The 6484-nt window shown below is 43.5% G+C and overlaps 1 pseudogene; it reads left to right on the top strand.

Moving 5' to 3' along the window:
- Positions 1-3674: 3674 nt before the first annotated feature.
- On the top strand, positions 3675-5555 carry LOC126406427 (probable polypeptide N-acetylgalactosaminyltransferase 8; annotated as a pseudogene).
- The last annotated feature ends 929 nt before the right edge of the window (positions 5556-6484 follow it).

The following is a 6484-nucleotide window of genomic DNA, read 5'->3' on the forward strand; positions in this document are numbered from 1 at the left end:
CTCTCCCTCTCCTCCACACACACACACACACACACACACACACACACACACACACACACACACACACACACACACACACCTCACCTCCTGATGCTTGCTGGAAATCCATTTAACTTTGTAACTTTTTTACTCCACCTGTGAGTGACAGGCAGTTTTGGTTGCTTAGTAATGGCAGGCGCGACAGTAGCGCAATCTCCGAAGCGCCTTGGATAAAAGGATGGAAACGGCACAGCTGGCGTTTTCCACTTGCTTTTAGACGCTACACCCTAATGGATTTGTGCGTGCAGAAGACGCTACATCTGAACGGCCCCTTAAACGGACACCCTGCAGCCAATCAGAATTGAGTATTCACCCAGACCATGGTATAAATTCAGTTAAAATGGGTCTTTGTACAGAATGAGCACTTACTTTTGGGACTTTAAAGGAGCAATAAGTGAAATTCATCATTTCTAGATTGAAGGAATTAAAAAATTGCTATGTGAAGAACTAGAGGTGTAATTTCATCTGGAGTATATGACCTCACACACCCTCTCTCTGTGTTGATCTCCAGCCCATTGTTTACAAGCCGGTCCGGCTGCGCATTCATGTACGTTCATGTGAACCCCCCCCCAGCCCTTGGCCCTCCCTCCCTATAAAAGGCTACAGCCAGTGAGCAATGGCAGCACATATTTTCGAAATGAAATGGCAGAGAGCAGAACGAAACCGGGGCTAACCGGTGCTTCCTCCTCAGGCTCCACTTCACTCAGCTGCCCCACACATCCGCTGCCTCTCCCACTTTAACCTCAATAACAATCCGGAGCTAGATGGGAGTGGCTGGTGAGGCGTTAGCCGCAGCATGACCGGAGGGAAGCACAGCCGGTTAGCCTCTGCTAGCTTCCCAACTAGCCCCGGCTCTCTGTTTGGATCCAACCGGAGCACCAAGCCCTGGTGTGGTTGTGCTGCTGCCGTGGTCCTGCCAGATGCCTCCTGCTGCTGTTATCATTAGTCATACTTCTACTGTTATTATACACATATGATTATTGTCACATATGTATACTGTCAGATATTTATATATAGCCTACTTTCAACATATTGTATCACAGTAGCCAGAACTATAATTATAATATTATTACTTTCATTAATGTTGTTGTAAGCTACTGTCATTACCGTCTGTCCTGCATCTCTCTCTGTCTGTCTGTCTGTCTGTCTGTCTGTCTGTCTGTCTCTCTCTCTCTCTCTCTCTCTCTCTCTTTTTCTGTCTCATTGTGTCATCGACGGATTACTGTTAATTTATTATGCTGATCTGTTCTGTACGACATCTATTGCACATCTGTCCGTCCTGGAAGAGGGATCCCTCCTCAGTTGCTCTTCCTGAGGTTTCTACCGTTTTTTTCCCCTGTTAAAAGGTTTTTTTTGGGGGGAGTTTTTCCTTATCCGCTGTGAGGGTCCAAAGGACAGAGGGATGTCGTATGCTGTAAAGCCCTGTGAGGCAAATTGTGATTTGTGATATTGGGCTTTATAAATAAAATTGATTGATCGATTGATTGATTGGTTTGTTATTCAGGTTAATGTGGGAAGAAGCAGCGGGTTTATCGGGCAGCTGAGTGAAGCTGGGTGAAGTGGAGGCTTCTTCTTCCCACTTTAACCTGAAGCGATGTTTTAGCCTAGTGGGCAGCCTGCGAGACAGCTGCCCGCTAGGCTAAAACATTGCGCTCACTCACGGAGAAGAGGAGGAACGTTAGCGTTAGCTCCCGGTGTTAGCACTAGCCGAGTCGGCTGCCACCGGCTACTGGAGTAACTTAACAGCTATGGAGCGCTTCTACCAGCTCCTCTAGTCACTGAGCCTCGCCTCCATCTCAGCAAATATATCACATTTATTACAGGTACCATCATCATTGAAGTAGGCAGGAGAATAGCTAAACACAGCAGAGATCGAGACATCGCTAACTGCTAGACGAGGCGAGTGGGGGGAGGGGATGGAGAGCAGAGGTAGAGGGAGGAGTGGCTCATGACACACTTTGTTTTGGTCTACAAGCTGTGCACAACAGCAAACCTAGCGGTGAAACGATTTCGCTTTTTACCCCTTTAACTATATTGTGATTTTTATACTTTTGTAGGTTACTTTTACTTTTACACACATCAAAATTAAACACCCATCCTAGTTTCTCATCATGTGAACATCAGGATATTCATGGTTTTGTTGAATCAGCAAATGGGGAGTTCAGCCCTCATTATCCACCTCTCCCAAATCACACACGACACAATCTGTTTTCCTCCCGATTACACTTTGAATAACCAACTTTTTGCCACAAAGGCTCAGTTTTACAGTTGGTTCTTAACTCTGTAGTTTACATTTGTACATTAGAAACTGTTGGTGGTTGTCAGATATGAGAGATACAGACGCCTTTGTTAAATTTAGCATCTATTTAGTCTACTATAACTTAGTTGATTTAATAAGTGATGGAAACTGATACAGCAGCCAAAAAGATCTACAAACTAATACAGTTGACTTCAAGATATAAAGACTCAAATTAAATGTACAGTTACATATCCTGATAGGAATTAGCCTAATCTAAAAGTATTTCTCTTTTTTGTTTGGTTTGTTTTTTCTTCAATGTGAAATATCCCAAAGATTATGGAGCGATGTGGAATCTCACCTCTTTGAAAACTCTAATTCAGTTACTCCTTTAACCTCAGGGATATTATTTGTTATTATGATGATCCAGGTAAAAGTATTCTTCAATATTTAATTAATGTTGTTATTCAAAATGCTAAACTTTTTATTCATAAGCAGAGATGATCATCTCCTGAATTTTTACCTTTACATCACCCAGTTTGTTAGGAAGGAAACAGAATACCAAGCTTTTGGAAAATTGTGCAATTTTTCCTCCAAATCCTCTGAGTGGATACACTTTTCTCTGGGAGCTTGTATCTTCTTTTTGTCTCTTTTGTTGCTATTTGTTTTGTTGTTTGTTTTATACAATTGTCTTAAAATACTGTTATTCATGCATTGTGAATACACTCATGCCATATGTATATATATATATATATATATATATAGAGAGAGAGAGAGAGAGAGAGAGATATAGATATATATATATTGACATGTTATTAACTACCTGATGTTTTGTAAGTGCTCATATCGTAGGCAACTGGACTTGCTCGCATTTCTTGAAGACGCTTCGCTTCTCATCCAAGAAGCTTCTTCAGTTCTCAAGGTGAAACGTCTTCAAGAAACGCAAGCAAGTCCAGTTGCCTACGATATTAGCACTTACAATTATCATGACCTGGATGACTGAGAATCTTCATCGACAAGCTACCTGATGTTTTGCACATGTTGTTTTTCTCATAAAAAGAGAGACAAAAAAGGCGGTTTATAGATGAGTGATTCACAGTAGAATAATAATTTCCCGCCTCTACTGTGAAGGTGAAGGGTTCATCAGTGTCCTAGTTTCTATTGTTAGAACAAATGTCTCCGCCCAGCAGAGCTCAACTACGTCCGCAGTAAGGATTTAAATATCCACGTTCACAGCCTCTAACCTTCAGTTTTACTTCAGAAAAACCTAGACTCTGATAAAATGAGTGGTCGCGGCAAGGGACGGTTGAACGCGTCAGTCCTGTGAGCTCGCCGTGCACGCGCGTCCTTGGGTTGTTTTTTATTGTCTTGTCGTGGGGTCAGTTGGAGTGATATCAGCATGAGAGTAATGTCCTTAAGGCGGCCGATCCTCATACTGGGGGGGATGGGGCTCGTCCTGTACGTGAGCACGTTTCTAAAGAATGGATATGAGCATGCAGCGGAGGCTGGCAAAGAGGTGGGCACACCGCGGATGGTCCGGAGTTTTTCTGACCTGGAGACAAGTATCAACAATCTCTACAATGTCATCAAAGTTTTTGAGCAAAAGCAGGACACCATGCAGAAAATGCTCGAAGAGGACAGAGACAGATGGAGGAAAGCTGCAGAGGTCAAACAGCCCCCCGTCAAAGAGCAACCTGAAGCAAAGATCGAGGACCAGAAGGAGGCCCTTGTAGAGCAAAAGTCAAAGAAGCTGTTCCCCGACTCTGCCCTGTTCAAGGAGTGGGGGGAAAACCTGTCAGAGGATGACCAAAGAGAGGCACAGGGTTTGTTTGAAAAGTACGGATACAACGTGTTTCTCAGCGATCGCCTTCCTCTAGACCGAGCTCTTCCAGATACGAGGGATCCAAGGTGTTTGAAAAAGACTTACCCAAAGGACCTGCCAACTGTCGGAGTGGTCCTGATCTACCTGAATGAGGCCCTGTCTATCCTCAAAAGAGCTCTGCGCAGCATCATCGACCGCACCCCTAAAGACCTGCTGAAGGAGATAATATTGGTGGATGACAATAGCTCTAACGAGGACCTGAAGGAGGACCTTGACGCGTACGTGAAGTCGCTTGAGCAGCAGAACCCAAGTGTCCGTATTATAAGAGTGAGGCACAGTGAGCAGCAAGGCCTTGCATACGCCAGGGCTCTGGGTGGAGGGCAGCTTCTGCTGACATGGTGGCCATCCTGGACGCACACATCGAAGTCCATGAGCAGTGGGCTGAACCCCTGCTGACACAGATCAAAGCTGACCGAACTGTGGTAACGTCCCCTGTGTTTGACAGAGTCAACTTTGACGACCTCAAGGTCATTCGCTATGGTCCAGCAGCAAACGCCTTCGACTGGGCTTTGTGGTGCATGTATGAGGTTTTTTTTGGACGACTATTACAAACTCAAAGACGACTCGTTGCCTGGAAAGAGTCCATCTGTCATGGGGATTCTAGTTGCTGATAGGAAGTTTTTAGGAGAAATTGGAGTCCTTGATAAAGGAATGAAAGTGTACGGCAGAGAAAACGTTGAGCTGGGAATTCGTGTGTGGACATGTGGAGGCAGTATTGAAGTAGTTCCATGCTCTATGATCGCCCACATTGAAAGAGCCCACAAGCCCTACATGCCTGACCTGGCCCCAGCCATGAAGAGAAACGCCCTGAGGGTAGCAGAAATCTGGATGGATGAATACAAACATAACATCAACTTGGCTTGGAACTTGCCATTTGAGAATCACGGAATTGACACTGGGGATGTCTCCGAGAGGAAGAAACTCAGGGAGAGGTTAAAGTGTAAATCTTTCAAATGGTACCTGGAAAATGTGTATCCCAAGTTGGATCCCTGGGACGACCTACTTGGCTATGGTGGTATGAAGAATCTTGATGCTGACATGTGCATAGACCAAGGCCCAGTGCCAGGTCACACACCCACTGCCTATCACTGCTATTACTACGGACCTCAATACACTTACTATCGCTCAACCGGTGAGCTGTATATCGGCGGCTTGAAGTCCCACAAATACAATGACAACCGGTGTTTAACGGACATTGGGCAAAAAGGAACGGAGCCTGGCCTTTACAACTGCAGAGAGGCTATGCAGAAAGGAATGGGGATTTACTGGGACTTCACACAGGGCAAAGAACTGAAGAACAAACAGACAAAAAGATGTCTGGACATTATAAATGGCAAACTTCTAATACAGGAATGCTCTGGCCAAAGATGGGAGATCCAAAACATCAAAGCCTTTTAAAGTGTTAAAGTGTGTGTGTGTGTGTGTGTGTGTGTGGTGGGGCAACAGGAAATGCACTTCTGTGCTTATAGGTCAGTGGATGAAATCACCTGAATGAAGTCAATGAAATGTGACGATGACTCTTGTAATTATTATTTATTTGTAGGTTCTCTTTTTGGCTTGAAAAAGGTGCATAATTGACTTGGTAAATTTGCTCATCTTATGAATCGACCTGAAGGCTGCACGTGATAATTATTTGAACTATGTATTAAATTGTAATTTTATAATCTTTGGAATTGGCCATACTAAACTGAAGCATTAAAACTGTCAAAAAATGCCATGGTTTTCGATTTACAAGAGCAAAACAGAAATTTGAGCAAATCCCATATTATTGTGGTTCTATTCCTTTCATGCTTCATGATCCAAATGTATGATTATGATCATTAGTCTGTCTGTTCCTACTGTGGTGATCAGATAAAATGTGTGACTTGTCAGGTTTTGTTACCATGGATACAGACGCACTCTTGTTCTCAGATACAAAGAAGTTTCATGGAGTTGATGCTGTTAAGTGCATGACTCTGGCTGGTGATGCACCAGCAGTTCACCAGTGTGTCTTTAGTACAGGTTTTCTGTGGAAAAGATCATTCCTGGGACCACATTAATGCACCACATCTTACCTCAGGCTGCTTATAAAGAAAACGCCACCATTTCACACCTTAGAGATGCAAGTTAATCCTTTTCCCGCCCTCAATTATTCCACTCAGGTACATCAAATATAATCTGTCCAAGCACTAAAGCTAAGCAAATGTTTGGATTTTCTTGGGATTAAATTTGGAGTGCAGTGACAAATATTTCCTTAATCATAAAACAGACACTTTTAGTCAGATGCAATTGTTTTTGTTGTACTCTGATGAAATGTAACTTTCAGATTTTAGTGCTATAACAATTTG

This window comes from Epinephelus moara, chromosome 19 (assembly GCF_006386435.1).
Source record: "Epinephelus moara isolate mb chromosome 19, YSFRI_EMoa_1.0, whole genome shotgun sequence".
In the NCBI taxonomy this organism is placed as follows: domain Eukaryota; kingdom Metazoa; phylum Chordata; class Actinopteri; order Perciformes; family Serranidae; genus Epinephelus; species Epinephelus moara.